Genomic DNA, 16,423 nt, shown 5'->3' with positions numbered 1-16,423 from the left:
GATTCATGCATCCTCTGAGCCGCCCTCCCCACGCCCAACAGGAGGAGTGGCGCCGTGGTTTAGTTGGTTAAAGCGCCTGTCTAATAAACAGGAGATCCTGGGTTCGAATCCCAGCGGAGCCTTGCAAACGACAGGTTGGATCTTTTTGCTCTCCCTTGGACCTGAGGCCCTTACAGTGCCTCTGCCTTTCAAACGACACCGCAATTGTGCAGAGACCTTAGGGCCTGTCCTTCCTGCAGAGAGAGCCTGCGCTCTCTTACCGTTGGACGGCCACAGACCCGAAAGGTCAGCCTTCACACGGCTCTGCTTGCTAACCCCTTATGGGCTCTGTGGCGCAATGGATAGCGCATTGGACTTCTAGACTGCCAGATAAGGCCATTCAAAGGTTGTGGGTTCGAGTCCCACCAGAGTTGTGGCTTTTGGCTTTCTAGTAACTCTCATACTGTGCAGTGTTGCCCTCTGGCAGTAGAAATTTGTAGACATTCTCTTTTAAGCGTCCCAGCACCTAGCCCGCCTCTGGATGTTTTGATCCTCTGAGTCACCCTCACGTCAGCCTTGCATGCGGTTTGGCGCCGTGGCTTAGTTGGTTAAAGCGCCTGTCTCGTAAACAGGAGATCCTGGGTTCAAATCCCAGCGGTGCCTTGGGTGTCTTTGCAGTCCAGCAAGCGCAAGCTTTTCCGAAAGCGACCCCGAAACAGGGATAGCTAGAGCAGCGAGTGGGTAATTTTGCAAATCGCCCAGACTCAGTTGTCGGCAAACGCGTTAAAGCTGTCCAGCGCACGGTCATCCAACCCTTGGCCTCTTCTCTGGAAGCCTGGATCGTCTGAGTCGCCCTCCCGGAGGGCGAACGTGCTGCCAGGCTACTCTAGTAAACAGGAGATCCTGCGTTCGAATCCCAGCGATGCCTTTGGCTGCGCGCCACAATACAGCCGAGCTCGTGCTTTACCAAAAAACGGACGGCGAATGGGGACACAGAGAAGCTCGAGGTTAGCGGGCGGTTTCTCTTGCAACACTACCCTCTCACCTGCTTTTGAAGGATAGCATCCCAGGCTAACGGATCCAACCGAGGTGGCGCTGTGGCTTAGCTGGTCAAAGCGCCTGTCTTGTAAACAGGAGATCCTGGGTTCGAATCCCAGCGGTGCCTTTCCACCGGTGGCTGTCCCTGGCCTCACTGTTGGATGGGAGACCCCAACTACACTGTGTATTTTTGAACCGTGCCTCAATTGTGCAAAGACCTGAGGACCTGTCTTTCTGCCCACACAGCGTGCCACTCGGCTGTGCTGGCTAGGCACAAATCTGTAAGAAAAGCCCTCAGTGGCCCAGCCTGGCATATTGACCGGCTCTGTGGCGCAATGGATAGTGCATTGGACTTCTGGAATTCAAGATGAGGCCATTCAAAGGTTGTGGTTTTGAGTCTCACCAGAGTCACGCTTTTTGCCATTTTGTTAAGCCCATACTGCACAGTGTTGCCCTCGCACAGCAGAAACCATTTTGAGGCCTCCTGTTCTCAGCGTACATTGATTAAAAAAAAAGTCGATCATATTTAAAAGGTAACAAAACATGCCCAAGAACCAATTCATTTTTGGTATGGCAATCACTGTCTTGCATCAAGTGGAGGCAGCAGGATGTTCGAAGTGTTGATTCATGCATCCTCTGAGCCGCCCTCCCCACGCCTAACAAGAGGAGTGGCGCCGTGGCTTAGTTGGTTAAAGCGCCTTTCTAGTAAACAGGAGATCCTGGGTTCGAATCCCAGCGGAGCCTTGCAAACGACAGGTTGGATCTTTTTGCTCTCCCTTGGACCTGAGGCCCTTACAGTGCCTCTGCCTTTCAAACGACACCGCAATTGTGCAGAGACCCTAGGGCCTGTCCTTCCTGCAGAGAGAGCCTGCGCTCTCTTACCGTTGGACGGCCACAGACCCGAAAGGTCAGCCTTCACGCGGCTCTGCTTGCTACCCCCTTATGGGCTCTGTGGCGCAATGGATAGCGCATTGGACTTCTAGACTGCCAGATGAGGCCATTCAAAGGTTGTGGGTTCGAGTCCCACCAGAGTCGTGGCTTTTGGCTTTCTAGTAACTCTCATACTGTGCAGTGTTGCCCTCAGGCAGTAGAAATTTGTAGACATTCTCTTTTAAGCGTACCAGCACCTGGCCCGCCTCTGGATGTTTTGATCCTCTGAGTCACCCTCCCGTCAGCCTTGCATGCGGTTTGGCGCCGTGGCTTAGTTGGTTAAAGCGCATGTCTCGTAAACAGGAGATCCTGGGTTCAAATCCCAGCGGTGCCTTGGGTGGCTTTGCAGTCCAGCAAGCGCAAGCTTTTCCGAAAGCGACCCGGAAACAGGGATAGCTAGAGCAGCGAGTGGGTAATTTTGCAAATCGCCCAGACTCAGTTGTCGGCAAACGCCTTAAAGCTGTCCAGCGCACGGTCAGCCAACCCTTGGCCTCTTCTCTGGAAGCCTGGATCGTCTGAGTCGCCCTCCCGGAGGGCGAACGTGCTGCCACGCTAGTCTAGTAAACAGGAGATCCTGCGTTCGAATCCCAGCGATGCCTTTGGCTGCGCGCCACAATACAGCCGAGCTCGTGCTTTACCAAAAAACGGACGGCGAATGGGGACACAGAGAAGCTCGAGGTTAGCGGGCGGTTTCTCTTGCAACACTACCCTCTCACCTGCTTTTGAAGGATAGCATCCCAGGCTAACGGATCCAACCGAGGTGGCGCCGTGGCTTAGCTGGTCAAAGCGCCTGTCTTGTAAACAGGAGATCCTGGGTTCAAATCCCAGCGGTGCCTTCCCACCGGTGGCTGTCCCTGGCCTCACTGTTGGATGGGAGACCCCAACTACACTGTATATTTTTGAACCGTGCCTCAATTGTGCAAAGACCTGAGGACCTGTCTTTCTGCCCACACAGCGTGCCACTCGGCTGAGCTGGCTAGGCACAAATCTGTAAGAAAAGCCCTCAGTGGCCCAGCCTGGCATATTGACCGGCTCTGTGGCGCAATGGATAGTGCGTTGGACTTCTGGAATTCCAGATGAGGCCATTCAAAGGTTGTGGTTTTGAGTCTCACCAGAGTTACGCTTTTTGCCATTTTGTTAAGCCCATACTGCACAGTGTTGCCCTCGCACAGCAGAAACCATTTTGAGGCCTCCTGTTCTCAGCGTACATTGATTAAAAAAAAAACTCGATCATATTTAAAAGGTAACAAAACATACCCAAGAACAAATTCATTTTTGGTATGGCAATCACTGTCTTGCATCAAGTGGAGGCAGCAGGATGTTCGAAGTGTTGATTCATGCATCCTCTGAGCCGCCCTCCCCACGCTCAACAGGAGGAGTGGCGCCGTGGTTTAGTTGGTTAAAGCGCCTGTCTAATAAACAGGAGATCCTGGGTTCGAATCCCAGCGGAGCCTTGCAAACGACAGGTTGGATCTTTTTGCTCTCCCTTGGACCTGAGGCCCTTACAGTGCCTCTGCCTTTCAAACGACACCGCAATTGTGCAGAGACCTTAGGGCCTGTCCTTCCTGCAGAGAGAGCCTGCGCTCTCTTACCGTTGGACGGCCACAGACCCGAAAGGTCAGCCTTCACACGGCTCTGCTTGCTAACCCCTTATGGGCTCTGTGGCGCAATGGATAGCGCATTGGACTTCTAGACTGCCAGATAAGGCCATTCAAAGGTTGTGGGTTCGAGTCCCACCAGAGTTGTGGCTTTTGGCTTTCTAGTAACTCTCATACTGTGCAGTGTTGCCCTCTGGCAGTAGAAATTTGTAGACATTCTCTTTTAAGCGTCCCAGCACCTAGCCCGCCTCTGGATGTTTTGATCCTCTGAGTCACCCTCACGTCAGCCTTGCATGCGGTTTGGCGCCGTGGCTTAGTTGGTTAAAGCGCCTGTCTCGTAAACAGGAGATCCTGGGTTCAAATCCCAGCGGTGCCTTGGGTGTCTTTGCAGTCCAGCAAGCGCAAGCTTTTCCGAAAGCGACCCCGAAACAGGGATAGCTAGAGCAGCGAGTGGGTAATTTTGCAAATCGCCCAGACTCAGTTGTCGGCAAACGCGTTAAAGCTGTCCAGCGCACGGTCATCCAACCCTTGGCCTCTTCTCTGGAAGCCTGGATCGTCTGAGTCGCCCTCCCGGAGGGCGAACGTGCTGCCAGGCTACTCTAGTAAACAGGAGATCCTGCGTTCGAATCCCAGCGATGCCTTTGGCTGCGCGCCACAATACAGCCGAGCTCGTGCTTTACCAAAAAACGGACGGCGAATGGGGACACAGAGAAGCTCGAGGTTAGCGGGCGGTTTCTCTTGCAACACTACCCTCTCACCTGCTTTTGAAGGATAGCATCCCAGGCTAACGGATCCAACCGAGGTGGCGCTGTGGCTTAGCTGGTCAAAGCACCTGTCTTGTAAACAGGAGATCCTGGGTTCGAATCCCAGCGGTGCCTTTCCACCGGTGGCTGTCCCTGGCCTCACTGTTGGATGGGAGACCCCAACTACACTGTGTATTTTTGAACCGTGCCTCAATTGTGCAAAGACCTGAGGACCTGTCTTTCTGCCCACACAGCGTGCCACTCGGCTGTGCTGGCTAGGCACAAATCTGTAAGAAAAGCCCTCAGTGGCCCAGCCTGGCATATTGACCGGCTCTGTGGCGCAATGGATAGTGCATTGGACTTCTGGAATTCAAGATGAGGCCATTCAAAGGTTGTGGTTTTGAGTCTCACCAGAGTCACGCTTTTTGCCATTTTGTTAAGCCCATACTGCACAGTGTTGCCCTCGCACAGCAGAAACCATTTTGAGGCCTCCTGTTCTCAGCGTACATTGATTAAAAAAAAAGTCGATCATATTTAAAAGGTAACAAAACATGCCCAAGAACCAATTCATTTTTGGTATGGCAATCACTGTCTTGCATCAAGTGGAGGCAGCAGGATGTTCGAAGTGTTGATTCATGCATCCTCTGAGCCGCCCTCCCCACGCCTAACAAGAGGAGTGGCGCCGTGGCTTAGTTGGTTAAAGCGCCTTTCTAGTAAACAGGAGATCCTGGGTTCGAATCCCAGCGGAGCCTTGCAAACGACAGGTTGGATCTTTTTGCTCTCCCTTGGACCTGAGGCCCTTACAGTGCCTCTGCCTTTCAAACGACACCGCAATTGTGCAGAGACCCTAGGGCCTGTCCTTCCTGCAGAGAGAGCCTGCGCTCTCTTACCGTTGGACGGCCACAGACCCGAAAGGTCAGCCTTCACGCGGCTCTGCTTGCTACCCCCTTATGGGCTCTGTGGCGCAATGGATAGCGCATTGGACTTCTAGACTGCCAGATGAGGCCATTCAAAGGTTGTGGGTTCGAGTCCCACCAGAGTCGTGGCTTTTGGCTTTCTAGTAACTCTCATACTGTGCAGTGTTGCCCTCAGGCAGTAGAAATTTGTAGACATTCTCTTTTAAGCGTACCAGCACCTGGCCCGCCTCTGGATGTTTTGATCCTCTGAGTCACCCTCCCGTCAGCCTTGCATGCGGTTTGGCGCCGTGGCTTAGTTGGTTAAAGCGCATGTCTCGTAAACAGGAGATCCTGGGTTCAAATCCCAGCGGTGCCTTGGGTGGCTTTGCAGTCCAGCAAGCGCAAGCTTTTCCGAAAGCGACCCGGAAACAGGGATAGCTAGAGCAGCGAGTGGGTAATTTTGCAAATCGCCCAGACTCAGTTGTCGGCAAACGCCTTAAAGCTGTCCAGCGCACGGTCAGCCAACCCTTGGCCTCTTCTCTGGAAGCCTGGATCGTCTGAGTCGCCCTCCCGGAGGGCGAACGTGCTGCCACGCTAGTCTAGTAAACAGGAGATCCTGCGTTCGAATCCCAGCGATGCCTTTGGCTGCGCGCCACAATACAGCCGAGCTCGTGCTTTACCAAAAAACGGACGGCGAATGGGGACACAGAGAAGCTCGAGGTTAGCGGGCGGTTTCTCTTGCAACACTACCCTCTCACCTGCTTTTGAAGGATAGCATCCCAGGCTAACGGATCCAACCGAGGTGGCGCCGTGGCTTAGCTGGTCAAAGCGCCTGTCTTGTAAACAGGAGATCCTGGGTTCAAATCCCAGCGGTGCCTTCCCACCGGTGGCTGTCCCTGGCCTCACTGTTGGATGGGAGACCCCAACTACACTGTATATTTTTGAACCGTGCCTCAATTGTGCAAAGACCTGAGGACCTGTCTTTCTGCCCACACAGCGTGCCACTCGGCTGAGCTGGCTAGGCACAAATCTGTAAGAAAAGCCCTCAGTGGCCCAGCCTGGCATATTGACCGGCTCTGTGGCGCAATGGATAGTGCGTTGGACTTCTGGAATTCCAGATGAGGCCATTCAAAGGTTGTGGTTTTGAGTCTCACCAGAGTTACGCTTTTTGCCATTTTGTTAAGCCCATACTGCACAGTGTTGCCCTCGCACAGCAGAAACCATTTTGAGGCCTCCTGTTCTCAGCGTACATTGATTAAAAAAAAAACTCGATCATATTTAAAAGGTAACAAAACATACCCAAGAACAAATTCATTTTTGGTATGGCAATCACTGTCTTGCATCAAGTGGAGGCAGCAGGATGTTCGAAGTGTTGATTCATGCATCCTCTGAGCCGCCCTCCCCACGCTCAACAGGAGGAGTGGCGCCGTGGTTTAGTTGGTTAAAGCGCCTGTCTAATAAACAGGAGATCCTGGGTTCGAATCCCAGCGGAGCCTTGCAAACGACAGGTTGGATCTTTTTGCTCTCCCTTGGACCTGAGGCCCTTACAGTGCCTCTGCCTTTCAAACGACACCGCAATTGTGCAGAGACCTTAGGGCCTGTCCTTCCTGCAGAGAGAGCCTGCGCTCTCTTACCGTTGGACGGCCACAGACCCGAAAGGTCAGCCTTCACACGGCTCTGCTTGCTAACCCCTTATGGGCTCTGTGGCGCAATGGATAGCGCATTGGACTTCTAGACTGCCAGATAAGGCCATTCAAAGGTTGTGGGTTCGAGTCCCACCAGAGTTGTGGCTTTTGGCTTTCTAGTAACTCTCATACTGTGCAGTGTTGCCCTCTGGCAGTAGAAATTTGTAGACATTCTCTTTTAAGCGTCCCAGCACCTAGCCCGCCTCTGGATGTTTTGATCCTCTGAGTCACCCTCACGTCAGCCTTGCATGCGGTTTGGCGCCGTGGCTTAGTTGGTTAAAGCGCCTGTCTCGTAAACAGGAGATCCTGGGTTCAAATCCCAGCGGTGCCTTGGGTGTCTTTGCAGTCCAGCAAGCGCAAGCTTTTCCGAAAGCGACCCCGAAACAGGGATAGCTAGAGCAGCGAGTGGGTAATTTTGCAAATCGCCCAGACTCAGTTGTCGGCAAACGCGTTAAAGCTGTCCAGCGCACGGTCATCCAACCCTTGGCCTCTTCTCTGGAAGCCTGGATCGTCTGAGTCGCCCTCCCGGAGGGCGAACGTGCTGCCAGGCTACTCTAGTAAACAGGAGATCCTGCGTTCGAATCCCAGCGATGCCTTTGGCTGCGCGCCACAATACAGCCGAGCTCGTGCTTTACCAAAAAACGGACGGCGAATGGGGACACAGAGAAGCTCGAGGTTAGCGGGCGGTTTCTCTTGCAACACTACCCTCTCACCTGCTTTTGAAGGATAGCATCCCAGGCTAACGGATCCAACCGAGGTGGCGCTGTGGCTTAGCTGGTCAAAGCGCCTGTCTTGTAAACAGGAGATCCTGGGTTCGAATCCCAGCGGTGCCTTTCCACCGGTGGCTGTCCCTGGCCTCACTGTTGGATGGGAGACCCCAACTACACTGTGTATTTTTGAACCGTGCCTCAATTGTGCAAAGACCTGAGGACCTGTCTTTCTGCCCACACAGCGTGCCACTCGGCTGTGCTGGCTAGGCACAAATCTGTAAGAAAAGCCCTCAGTGGCCCAGCCTGGCATATTGACCGGCTCTGTGGCGCAATGGATAGTGCATTGGACTTCTGGAATTCAAGATGAGGCCATTCAAAGGTTGTGGTTTTGAGTCTCACCAGAGTCACGCTTTTTGCCATTTTGTTAAGCCCATACTGCACAGTGTTGCCCTCGCACAGCAGAAACCATTTTGAGGCCTCCTGTTCTCAGCGTACATTGATTAAAAAAAAAGTCGATCATATTTAAAAGGTAACAAAACATGCCCAAGAACCAATTCATTTTTGGTATGGCAATCACTGTCTTGCATCAAGTGGAGGCAGCAGGATGTTCGAAGTGTTGATTCATGCATCCTCTGAGCCGCCCTCCCCACGCCTAACAAGAGGAGTGGCGCCGTGGCTTAGTTGGTTAAAGCGCCTTTCTAGTAAACAGGAGATCCTGGGTTCGAATCCCAGCGGAGCCTTGCAAACGACAGGTTGGATCTTTTTGCTCTCCCTTGGACCTGAGGCCCTTACAGTGCCTCTGCCTTTCAAACGACACCGCAATTGTGCAGAGACCCTAGGGCCTGTCCTTCCTGCAGAGAGAGCCTGCGCTCTCTTACCGTTGGACGGCCACAGACCCGAAAGGTCAGCCTTCACGCGGCTCTGCTTGCTACCCCCTTATGGGCTCTGTGGCGCAATGGATAGCGCATTGGACTTCTAGACTGCCAGATGAGGCCATTCAAAGGTTGTGGGTTCGAGTCCCACCAGAGTCGTGGCTTTTGGCTTTCTAGTAACTCTCATACTGTGCAGTGTTGCCCTCAGGCAGTAGAAATTTGTAGACATTCTCTTTTAAGCGTACCAGCACCTGGCCCGCCTCTGGATGTTTTGATCCTCTGAGTCACCCTCCCGTCAGCCTTGCATGCGGTTTGGCGCCGTGGCTTAGTTGGTTAAAGCGCATGTCTCGTAAACAGGAGATCCTGGGTTCAAATCCCAGCGGTGCCTTGGGTGGCTTTGCAGTCCAGCAAGCGCAAGCTTTTCCGAAAGCGACCCGGAAACAGGGATAGCTAGAGCAGCGAGTGGGTAATTTTGCAAATCGCCCAGACTCAGTTGTCGGCAAACGCCTTAAAGCTGTCCAGCGCACGGTCAGCCAACCCTTGGCCTCTTCTCTGGAAGCCTGGATCGTCTGAGTCGCCCTCCCGGAGGGCGAACGTGCTGCCACGCTAGTCTAGTAAACAGGAGATCCTGCGTTCGAATCCCAGCGATGCCTTTGGCTGCGCGCCACAATACAGCCGAGCTCGTGCTTTACCAAAAAACGGACGGCGAATGGGGACACAGAGAAGCTCGAGGTTAGCGGGCGGTTTCTCTTGCAACACTACCCTCTCACCTGCTTTTGAAGGATAGCATCCCAGGCTAACGGATCCAACCGAGGTGGCGCCGTGGCTTAGCTGGTCAAAGCGCCTGTCTTGTAAACAGGAGATCCTGGGTTCAAATCCCAGCGGTGCCTTTCCACCGGTGGCTGTCCCTGGCCTCACTGTTGGATGGGAGACCCCAACTACACTGTATATTTTTGAACCGTGCCTCAATTGTGCAAAGACCTGAGGACCTGTCTTTCTGCCCACACAGCGTGCCACTCGGCTGAGCTGGCTAGGCACAAATCTGTAAGAAAAGCCCTCAGTGGCCCAGCCTGGCATATTGACAGGCTCTGTGGTGCAATGGATAGTGCATTGGACTTCTGGAATTCCAGATGAGGCCATTCAAAGGTTCTGGTTTTGAGTCTCACCAGAGTTACGCTTTTTGCCATTTTGTTAAGCCCATACTGCACAGTGTTGCCCTCGCACAGCAGAAACCATTTTGAGGCCTCCTGTTCTCAGCGTACATTGATTAAAAAAAAAACTCGATCATATTTAAAAGGTAACAAAACATACCCAAGAACAAATTCATTTTTGGTATGGCAATCACTGTCTTGCATCAAGTGGAGGCAGCAGGATGTTCGAAGTGTTGATTCATGCATCCTCTGAGCCGCCCTCCCCACGCCTAACAGGAGGAGTGGCGCCGTGGCTTAGTTGGTTAAAGCGCCTGTCTAGTAAACAGGAGATCCTGGGTTCGAATCCCGGCGGAGCCTTACAAACGACAGGTTGGATCTTTTTGCTCTCCCTTGGACCTGAGGCCCTTACAGTGCCTCTGCCTTTCAAACGACACCGCAATTGTGCAGAGACCTTAGGGCCTGTCCTTCCTGCAGAGAGAGCCTGCGCTCTCTTACCGTTGGACGGCCACAGACCCGAAAGGTCAGCCTTCACGCGGCTCTGCTTGCTACCCCCTTATGGGCTCTGTGGCGCAATGGATAGCGCATTGGACTTCTAGACTGCCAGATGAGGCCATTCAAAGGTTGTGGGTTCGAGTCCAACCAGAGTTGTGGCTTTTGGCTTTCTAGTAACTCTCATACTGTGCAGTGTTGCCCTCAGGCAGTAGAAATTTGTAGACATTCTCTTTTAAGCGTACCAGCACCTGGCCCGCCTCTGGATGTTTTGATCCTCTGAGTCACCCTCCCGTCAGCCTTGCATGCGGTTTGGCGCCGTGGCTTAGTTGGTTAAAGCGCATGTCTCGTAAACAGGAGATCCTGGGTTCAAATCCCAGTGGTGCCTTGGGAGGCTTTGCAGTCCAGCAAGCGCAAGCTTTTCCGAAAGCGACCCGGAAACAGGGATAGCTAGAGCAGCGAGTGGGTAATTTTGCAAATCGCCCAGACTCAGTTGTCGGCAAACGCCTTAAAGCTGTCCAGCGCACGGTCAGCCAACCCTTGGCCTCTTCTCTGGAAGCCTGGATCGTCTGAGTCGCCCTCCCGGAGGGCGAACGTGCTGCCACGCTAGTCTAGTAAACAGGAGATCCTGCGTTCGAATCCCAGCGATGCCTTTGGCTGCGCGCCACAATACAGCCGAGCTCGTGCTTTACCAAAAAACGGACGGCGAATGGGGACACAGAGAAGCTCGAGGTTAGCGGGCGGTTTCTCTTGCAACACTACCCTCTCACCTGCTTTTGAAGGATAGCATCCCAGGCTAACGGATCCAACCGAGGTGGCGCCGTGGCTTAGCTGGTCAAAGCGCCTGTCTTGTAAACAGGAGATCCTGGGTTCAAATCCCAGCGGTGCCTTTCCACCGGTGGCTGTCCCTGGCCTCACTGTTGGATGGGAGACCCCAACTACACTGTATATTTTTGAACCGTGCCTCAATTGTGCAAAGACCTGAGGACCTGTCTTTCTGCCCACACAGCGTGCCACTCGGCTGAGCTGGCTAGGCACAAATCTGTAAGAAAAGCCCTCAGTGGCCCAGCCTGGCATATTGACCGGCTCTGTGGCGCAATGGATAGTGCATTGGACTTCTGGAATTCCAGATGAGGCCATTCAAAGGTTGTGGTTTTGAGTCTCACCAGAGTTACGCTTTTTGCCATTTTGTTAAGCCCATACTGCACAGTGTTGCCCTCGCACAGCAGAAACCATTTTGAGGCCTCCTGTTCTCAGCATACATTGATTACAAAAAAAACTCGATCATATTTAAAAGGTAACAAAACATACCCAAGAACAAATTCATTTTTGGTATGGCAATCACTGTCTTGCATCAAGTGGAGGCAGCAGGATGTTCGAAGTGTTGATTCATGCATCCTCTGAGCCGCCCTCCCCACGCCTAACAGGAGGAGTGGCGCCGTGGCTTAGTTGGTTAAAGCGCCTGTCTATTAAACAGGAGATCCTGAGATCGAATCCCAGCGGAGCCTTGCAAACGACAGGTTGGATCTTTTTGCTCTCCCTTGGACCTGAGGCCCTTACAGTGCCACTGCCTTTCAAACGACACCGCAATTGTGCAGAGACCTTAGGGCCTGTCCTTCCTGCAGAGAGAGCCTGCGCTCTCTTACCGTTGGACGGCCACAGACCCGAAAGGTCAGCCTTCACGCGGCTCTGCTTGCCACCCCCTTATGGGCTCTGTGGCGCAATGGATAGCGCATTGGACTTCTAGACTGCCAGATGAGGCCATTCAAAGGTTGTGGGTTTGAGTCCCACCAGAGTTGTGGCTTTTGGCTTTCTAGTAACTCTCATACTGTGCAGTGTTGCCCTCAGGCAGTAGAAATTTGTAGACATTCTCTTTTAAGCGTACCAGCACCTGGCCCGCCTCTGGATGTTTTGATCCTCTGAGTCACCCTCCCGTCAGCCTTGCATGCGGTTTGGCGCCGTGGCTTAGTTGGTTAAAGCGCATGTCTCGTAAACAGGAGATCCTGGGTTCAAATCCCAGTGGTGCCTTGGGAGGCTTTGCAGTCCAGCAAGCGCAAGCTTTTCCGAAAGCGACCCGGAAACAGGGATAGCTAGAGCAGCGAATGGGTAATTTTGCAAATCGCCCAGACTCAGTTGTCGGCAAACGCCTTAAAGCTGTCCAGCGCACGGTCAGCCAACCCTTGGCCTCTTCTCTGGAAGCCTGGATCGTCTGAGTCGCCCTCCCGGAGGGCGAACGTGCTGCCAGGCTAGTCTAGTAAACAGGAGATCCTGCGTTCGAATCCCAGCGATGCCTTTGGCTGCGCGCCACAATACAGCCGAGCTCGTGCTTTACCAAAAAACGGACGGCGAATGGGGACACAGAGAAGCTCGAGGTTAGCGGGCGGTTTCTCTTGCAACACTACCCTCTCACCTGCTTTTGAAGGATAGCATCCCAGGCTAACGGATCCAACCGAGGTGGCGCCGTGGCTTAGCTGGTCAAAGCGCCTGTCTTGTAAACAGGAGATCCCGGGTTCAAATCCCAGTGGTGCCTTTCCACCGGTGGCTGTCCCTGGCCTCACTGTTGGATGGGAGACCCCAACTACACTGTATATTTTTGAACCGTGCCTCAATTGTGCAAAGACCTGAGGACCTGTCTTTCTGCCCACACAGCGTGCCACTCGGCTGAGCTGGCTAGGCACAAATCTGTAAGAAAAGCCCTCAGTGGCCCAGCCTGGCATATTGACCGGCTCTGTGGCGCAATGGATAGTGCATTGGACTTCTGGAATTCCAGATGAGGCCATTCAAAGGTTGTGGTTTTGAGTCTCACCAGAGTTACGCTTTTTGCCATTTTGTTAAGCCCATACTGCACAGTGTTGCCCTCGCACAGCAGAAACCATTTTGAGGCCTCCTGTTCTCAGCGTACATTGATTAAAAAAAAAACTCGATCATATTTAAAAGGTAACAAAACATACCCAAGAACAAATTCATTTTTGGTATGGCAATCACTGTCTTGCATCAAGTGGAGGCAGCAGGATGTTCGAAGTGTTGATTCATGCATCCTCTGAGCCGCCCTCCCCACGCCTAACAGGAGGAGTGGCGCCGTGGCTTAGTTGGTTAAAGCGCCTGTCTAGTAAACAGGAGATCCTGGGTTCGAATCCCGGCGGAGCCTTGCAAACGACAGGTTGGATCTTTTTGCTCTCCCTTGGACCTGAGGCCCTTACAGTGCCTCTGCCTTTCAAACGACACCGCAATTGTGCAGAGACCCTAGGGCCTGTCCTTCCTGCAGAGAGAGCCTGCGCTCTCTTACCGTTGGACGGCCACAGACCCGAAAGGTCAGCCTTCACGCGGCTTTGCTTGCTACCCCCTTATGGGCTCTGTGGCGCAATGGATAGCGCATTGGACTTCTAGACTGCCAGATGAGGCCATTCAAAGGTTGTGGGTTCGAGTCCCACCAGAGTCGTGGCTTTTGGCTTTCTAGTAACTCTCATACTGTGCAGTGTTGCCCTCAGGCAGTAGAAATTTGTAGACATTCTCTTTTAAGCGTACCAGCACCTGGCCCGCCTCTGGATGTTTTGATCCTCTGAGTCACCCTCCCGTCAGCCTTGCATGCGGTTTGGCGCCGTGGCTTAGTTGGTTAAAGCGCATGTCTCGTAAACAGGATATCCTGGGTTCAAATCGCAGCGGTGCCTTGGGCGGCTTTGCAGTCCAGCAAGTGCCAGCTTTTCCGAAAGCGACCCGGAAACAGGGATAGCTAGGGCAGCGAGTGGGTAATTTTGCAAATCGCCCAGACTCAGTTGTCGGCAAACGCCTTAAAGCTGTCCAGCGCACGGTCAGCCAACCCTTGGCCTCTTCTCTGGAAGCCTGGATCGTCTGAGTTGCCCTCCCGGAGGGCGAACGTGCTGCCAGACTAGTCTAGTAAACAGGAGATCCTGCGTTCGAATCCCAGCGATGCCTTTGGTTGCGCGCCACAATACAGCCGAGCTCGTGCTTTACCAAAAAACGGACAGCGAATGGGGACACAGAGAAGCTCGAGGTAAGGGGGCGGTTTCTCTTGCAACACTACCCTCTCACCTGCAAACAGGGATAGCGAGTGGTTAATTTTGCAAACTAATCTGGAGAAGCAATCTTCAAAGAGAGCCAACAATCCCACGCTGACCTAACCCCCTCTCTTCGCCCCTCACTCTCACACCTCTCTCCCTAAAAGCCTTTGCTTAAGGAAAAACACATGTTATTAGGAATGCACCGATACCGATATCGGTATCTGGTATCGGCCTCGATACCACATTTTCTAAAGTACTTGTAGTCGTTAAAAGTCCCCCGATACCGGAGACCGATACCACGGTCTGAGAAGTGTCTATGTTTGAGCAGCGTGTAAGGTGCCCGCACCCAGGCCCCGGTTGCAGCTCAGAGCGGGGAGAAGGCGAGGCGAGACATGTCAGTCGTGTGGAACTATTTCAAAGTGAATGAAGACGACAAAACAAAGGTGGACTGCAAATTGTGCTCAGCGAAATTGACCAAAGGAGGCTCAAAAGGTAGCGCATTTAGCAAGTAATTTAATCAAGCACCTAAAATCCCAACACGACAACGAGTACAAAGAGTTTACCCATGCTTCTAAACCAATGCAACCCACGCTGCAGCAAACTCTTGCAAGACGAGAGAAAATGTCCAGAGACAATCCACGTGCTGTGAAAATAACACAGGCAATTATCGAGTACATTGCATTGAGTGACCAGCCACTCTCGGAGGTAGAAAATGTGGGATTCCTAAGTCTCCTCCATGTTCTGGAGCCCAGATATGATGTCCCAAGCCGCTGCTACATGACTGACACGGAGCTGCCTAAACTACACGACTCCGTGAAAAAACATATCCACAGCCTACTGCAAGCCTCCTCTGCTTTTAGTTTCACCACGGATATTTGGACAAGCAGTGTTAGCCCCGTGTCGCTAATTAGCCTAACCTCCCAGTGGATAGACGAGAGTTTCACGCCGCAATGAGCCATATTACATGCTAAACAATTCTGCGGCTCGCACACCAGCCAGGCTATAGTGCATGTGTTTGAGGAAATGCTCCAGACATGGGGTATACCTAAAACATCAGTACATGTTGTGCTTCGTGACAATGCCAAAAACATGATTAAAGCTATGAATGACGTAGGGCTCCCAAGTCTGCCTTGTGTCGCGCACACGCTCCAACTGGCTGTTCATGAGGGCTTATTAGCACAGAGGAGCATAGCTGATGCTATAGCAGTGGGGCGGAAAATAGTTGGGCATTTTAAACATTCAGCCTTAGCCTACTCCCGCCTCGAGGACATTCAGGGACAGCTCAACCAGCCAATAAAGAGACTGCAGCAGGACGTACAGACGCGCTGGAACAGCACGTATTACATGCTCCAGTCGCTCATTGAGCAAAAGCGAGTGCTGGGGGTGTTTGTGTCCGAGCATGAACTCCCTGACTATCTCACCACTCACCAATGGGCTCTTATGGAGAAGACTGTTACCATCCTCGCCCCCTTTGAGGAACTAACTAAAAAAGTGAGCAGCTAAGACCCACTAGCCTCTGATGTCATCTCAGCTGTGCTAGTGAGACTTCTAAACAGAGAAACAGACGAGGACCACGGCGTCAAGACAATGAAAGCAACCTTACTGGCAGCTGTCAAGAAGCGCTTCAGTGACGTCAAGACCAACCCACTGTACTTCATCTCCACCATACTTGACCCAAGGTAAAGTCTGTGTGCTATAGGTATTCAATGATAAACTACAGTACTAAATGTAAGATTAATTTCCATCTGAAGTATTATATTATATTTTTGTAACTAAAATACACACATACAAATGTATGCAATATATAATATGAAATATATTTCCCTTATTACTACCAGAAAGCCAAATGGCTGGCATTTGTGACAGTGGTTTAGGGGAAACTAAAATCAGTCCTATTTTTCCACATATTAATACATTCATGAATTTTGTTTAGGTATAAAGATCGCTTCTTCTCCAACAACACTGCTCCGGAGGCCAAGCTGCACCTGAAGCAGGAGCTTTAGATGTCCAGAGCTGAGGCAGAGGGGAGTCGGGCAGAAGCTGCAGAACCTCCTGCTAAACTGTTTCTCAAGGCCCAGGCCAGCACTAGCAGCAGTCTGGACACTGTATTTGAAGAAATCGCTAAGGAGCAGCCCCAGGCAGCACAGCCGCTGGCAGCAGGGTCTGCCATTGAGCTCGAAACATACCTCGGAGAGGCCCCAAGCCCTCGTGAAGACAGTCCTCTGAAGTACTGGGGTGTCAACAAAATCAGGTTCCCCACTTTGGCTAAAATGGCCCATAAATACCTCTCAGCCCCATGTAGCAGTGTGGAAA

General features: G+C 52.4%; 35 non-coding genes across 35 annotated transcripts; all 35 read left to right on the top strand.

The window, feature by feature from the left end:
* Positions 1–48: 48 nt before the first annotated feature.
* On the top strand, positions 49–122 carry trnai-aau (transfer RNA isoleucine (anticodon AAU)). The gene has a single exon. It is a non-coding gene; the product is annotated as a tRNA-Ile (tRNA).
* Positions 123–323: 201 nt separating this feature from the next.
* trnar-ucu (transfer RNA arginine (anticodon UCU)) lies at positions 324–413 on the top strand. Its single transcript is given in 2 exon segments — positions 324–360; positions 378–413. It is a non-coding gene; the product is annotated as a tRNA-Arg (tRNA).
* Positions 414–568: 155 nt separating this feature from the next.
* trnat-cgu (transfer RNA threonine (anticodon CGU)) lies at positions 569–642 on the top strand. Its single transcript has one exon. It is a non-coding gene; the product is annotated as a tRNA-Thr (tRNA).
* A 428-nt stretch (positions 643–1,070) lies between these two features.
* trnat-ugu (transfer RNA threonine (anticodon UGU)) lies at positions 1,071–1,144 on the top strand. The gene has a single exon. It is a non-coding gene; the product is annotated as a tRNA-Thr (tRNA).
* A 543-nt stretch (positions 1,145–1,687) lies between these two features.
* trnat-agu (transfer RNA threonine (anticodon AGU)) lies at positions 1,688–1,761 on the top strand. The gene has a single exon. It is a non-coding gene; the product is annotated as a tRNA-Thr (tRNA).
* Positions 1,762–1,962: 201 nt separating this feature from the next.
* On the top strand, positions 1,963–2,052 carry trnar-ucu (transfer RNA arginine (anticodon UCU)). The gene is given in 2 exon segments: positions 1,963–1,999; positions 2,017–2,052. It is a non-coding gene; the product is annotated as a tRNA-Arg (tRNA).
* A 155-nt stretch (positions 2,053–2,207) lies between these two features.
* trnat-cgu (transfer RNA threonine (anticodon CGU)) lies at positions 2,208–2,281 on the top strand. The gene has a single exon. It is a non-coding gene; the product is annotated as a tRNA-Thr (tRNA).
* Positions 2,282–2,709: 428 nt separating this feature from the next.
* On the top strand, positions 2,710–2,783 carry trnat-ugu (transfer RNA threonine (anticodon UGU)). The gene has a single exon. It is a non-coding gene; the product is annotated as a tRNA-Thr (tRNA).
* Positions 2,784–3,327: 544 nt separating this feature from the next.
* trnai-aau (transfer RNA isoleucine (anticodon AAU)) lies at positions 3,328–3,401 on the top strand. The gene has a single exon. It is a non-coding gene; the product is annotated as a tRNA-Ile (tRNA).
* A 201-nt stretch (positions 3,402–3,602) lies between these two features.
* On the top strand, positions 3,603–3,692 carry trnar-ucu (transfer RNA arginine (anticodon UCU)). Its single transcript is given in 2 exon segments — positions 3,603–3,639; positions 3,657–3,692. It is a non-coding gene; the product is annotated as a tRNA-Arg (tRNA).
* A 155-nt stretch (positions 3,693–3,847) lies between these two features.
* trnat-cgu (transfer RNA threonine (anticodon CGU)) lies at positions 3,848–3,921 on the top strand. The gene has a single exon. It is a non-coding gene; the product is annotated as a tRNA-Thr (tRNA).
* A 428-nt stretch (positions 3,922–4,349) lies between these two features.
* On the top strand, positions 4,350–4,423 carry trnat-ugu (transfer RNA threonine (anticodon UGU)). The gene has a single exon. It is a non-coding gene; the product is annotated as a tRNA-Thr (tRNA).
* A 543-nt stretch (positions 4,424–4,966) lies between these two features.
* On the top strand, positions 4,967–5,040 carry trnat-agu (transfer RNA threonine (anticodon AGU)). Its single transcript has one exon. It is a non-coding gene; the product is annotated as a tRNA-Thr (tRNA).
* A 201-nt stretch (positions 5,041–5,241) lies between these two features.
* On the top strand, positions 5,242–5,331 carry trnar-ucu (transfer RNA arginine (anticodon UCU)). Its single transcript is given in 2 exon segments — positions 5,242–5,278; positions 5,296–5,331. It is a non-coding gene; the product is annotated as a tRNA-Arg (tRNA).
* A 155-nt stretch (positions 5,332–5,486) lies between these two features.
* Positions 5,487–5,560, top strand: trnat-cgu (transfer RNA threonine (anticodon CGU)). Its single transcript has one exon. It is a non-coding gene; the product is annotated as a tRNA-Thr (tRNA).
* A 428-nt stretch (positions 5,561–5,988) lies between these two features.
* Positions 5,989–6,062, top strand: trnat-ugu (transfer RNA threonine (anticodon UGU)). The gene has a single exon. It is a non-coding gene; the product is annotated as a tRNA-Thr (tRNA).
* Positions 6,063–6,606: 544 nt separating this feature from the next.
* On the top strand, positions 6,607–6,680 carry trnai-aau (transfer RNA isoleucine (anticodon AAU)). The gene has a single exon. It is a non-coding gene; the product is annotated as a tRNA-Ile (tRNA).
* A 201-nt stretch (positions 6,681–6,881) lies between these two features.
* trnar-ucu (transfer RNA arginine (anticodon UCU)) lies at positions 6,882–6,971 on the top strand. Its single transcript is given in 2 exon segments — positions 6,882–6,918; positions 6,936–6,971. It is a non-coding gene; the product is annotated as a tRNA-Arg (tRNA).
* A 155-nt stretch (positions 6,972–7,126) lies between these two features.
* Positions 7,127–7,200, top strand: trnat-cgu (transfer RNA threonine (anticodon CGU)). Its single transcript has one exon. It is a non-coding gene; the product is annotated as a tRNA-Thr (tRNA).
* Positions 7,201–7,628: 428 nt separating this feature from the next.
* Positions 7,629–7,702, top strand: trnat-ugu (transfer RNA threonine (anticodon UGU)). Its single transcript has one exon. It is a non-coding gene; the product is annotated as a tRNA-Thr (tRNA).
* Positions 7,703–8,245: 543 nt separating this feature from the next.
* On the top strand, positions 8,246–8,319 carry trnat-agu (transfer RNA threonine (anticodon AGU)). Its single transcript has one exon. It is a non-coding gene; the product is annotated as a tRNA-Thr (tRNA).
* Positions 8,320–8,520: 201 nt separating this feature from the next.
* On the top strand, positions 8,521–8,610 carry trnar-ucu (transfer RNA arginine (anticodon UCU)). The gene is given in 2 exon segments: positions 8,521–8,557; positions 8,575–8,610. It is a non-coding gene; the product is annotated as a tRNA-Arg (tRNA).
* A 155-nt stretch (positions 8,611–8,765) lies between these two features.
* Positions 8,766–8,839, top strand: trnat-cgu (transfer RNA threonine (anticodon CGU)). The gene has a single exon. It is a non-coding gene; the product is annotated as a tRNA-Thr (tRNA).
* A 428-nt stretch (positions 8,840–9,267) lies between these two features.
* Positions 9,268–9,341, top strand: trnat-ugu (transfer RNA threonine (anticodon UGU)). The gene has a single exon. It is a non-coding gene; the product is annotated as a tRNA-Thr (tRNA).
* A 544-nt stretch (positions 9,342–9,885) lies between these two features.
* Positions 9,886–9,959, top strand: trnat-agu (transfer RNA threonine (anticodon AGU)). The gene has a single exon. It is a non-coding gene; the product is annotated as a tRNA-Thr (tRNA).
* Positions 9,960–10,160: 201 nt separating this feature from the next.
* trnar-ucu (transfer RNA arginine (anticodon UCU)) lies at positions 10,161–10,250 on the top strand. Its single transcript is given in 2 exon segments — positions 10,161–10,197; positions 10,215–10,250. It is a non-coding gene; the product is annotated as a tRNA-Arg (tRNA).
* A 155-nt stretch (positions 10,251–10,405) lies between these two features.
* Positions 10,406–10,479, top strand: trnat-cgu (transfer RNA threonine (anticodon CGU)). The gene has a single exon. It is a non-coding gene; the product is annotated as a tRNA-Thr (tRNA).
* A 428-nt stretch (positions 10,480–10,907) lies between these two features.
* On the top strand, positions 10,908–10,981 carry trnat-ugu (transfer RNA threonine (anticodon UGU)). The gene has a single exon. It is a non-coding gene; the product is annotated as a tRNA-Thr (tRNA).
* Positions 10,982–11,525: 544 nt separating this feature from the next.
* Positions 11,526–11,599, top strand: trnan-auu (transfer RNA asparagine (anticodon AUU)). The gene has a single exon. It is a non-coding gene; the product is annotated as a tRNA-Asn (tRNA).
* Positions 11,600–11,800: 201 nt separating this feature from the next.
* On the top strand, positions 11,801–11,890 carry trnar-ucu (transfer RNA arginine (anticodon UCU)). The gene is given in 2 exon segments: positions 11,801–11,837; positions 11,855–11,890. It is a non-coding gene; the product is annotated as a tRNA-Arg (tRNA).
* Positions 11,891–12,045: 155 nt separating this feature from the next.
* trnat-cgu (transfer RNA threonine (anticodon CGU)) lies at positions 12,046–12,119 on the top strand. Its single transcript has one exon. It is a non-coding gene; the product is annotated as a tRNA-Thr (tRNA).
* A 428-nt stretch (positions 12,120–12,547) lies between these two features.
* Positions 12,548–12,621, top strand: trnat-ugu (transfer RNA threonine (anticodon UGU)). The gene has a single exon. It is a non-coding gene; the product is annotated as a tRNA-Thr (tRNA).
* Positions 12,622–13,165: 544 nt separating this feature from the next.
* trnat-agu (transfer RNA threonine (anticodon AGU)) lies at positions 13,166–13,239 on the top strand. The gene has a single exon. It is a non-coding gene; the product is annotated as a tRNA-Thr (tRNA).
* Positions 13,240–13,440: 201 nt separating this feature from the next.
* trnar-ucu (transfer RNA arginine (anticodon UCU)) lies at positions 13,441–13,530 on the top strand. The gene is given in 2 exon segments: positions 13,441–13,477; positions 13,495–13,530. It is a non-coding gene; the product is annotated as a tRNA-Arg (tRNA).
* Positions 13,531–13,685: 155 nt separating this feature from the next.
* Positions 13,686–13,759, top strand: trnat-cgu (transfer RNA threonine (anticodon CGU)). Its single transcript has one exon. It is a non-coding gene; the product is annotated as a tRNA-Thr (tRNA).
* The last annotated feature ends 2,664 nt before the right edge of the window (positions 13,760–16,423 follow it).

The sequence above is a fragment of the Garra rufa genome, chromosome 1 (genome assembly GCF_049309525.1).
Source record: "Garra rufa chromosome 1, GarRuf1.0, whole genome shotgun sequence".
NCBI classification, from domain to species: Eukaryota; Metazoa; Chordata; class Actinopteri; order Cypriniformes; family Cyprinidae; genus Garra; species Garra rufa.
Note: the sequence above shows the minus strand (reverse complement) of the source record. Positions and strands in the feature narration are given on the sequence as shown.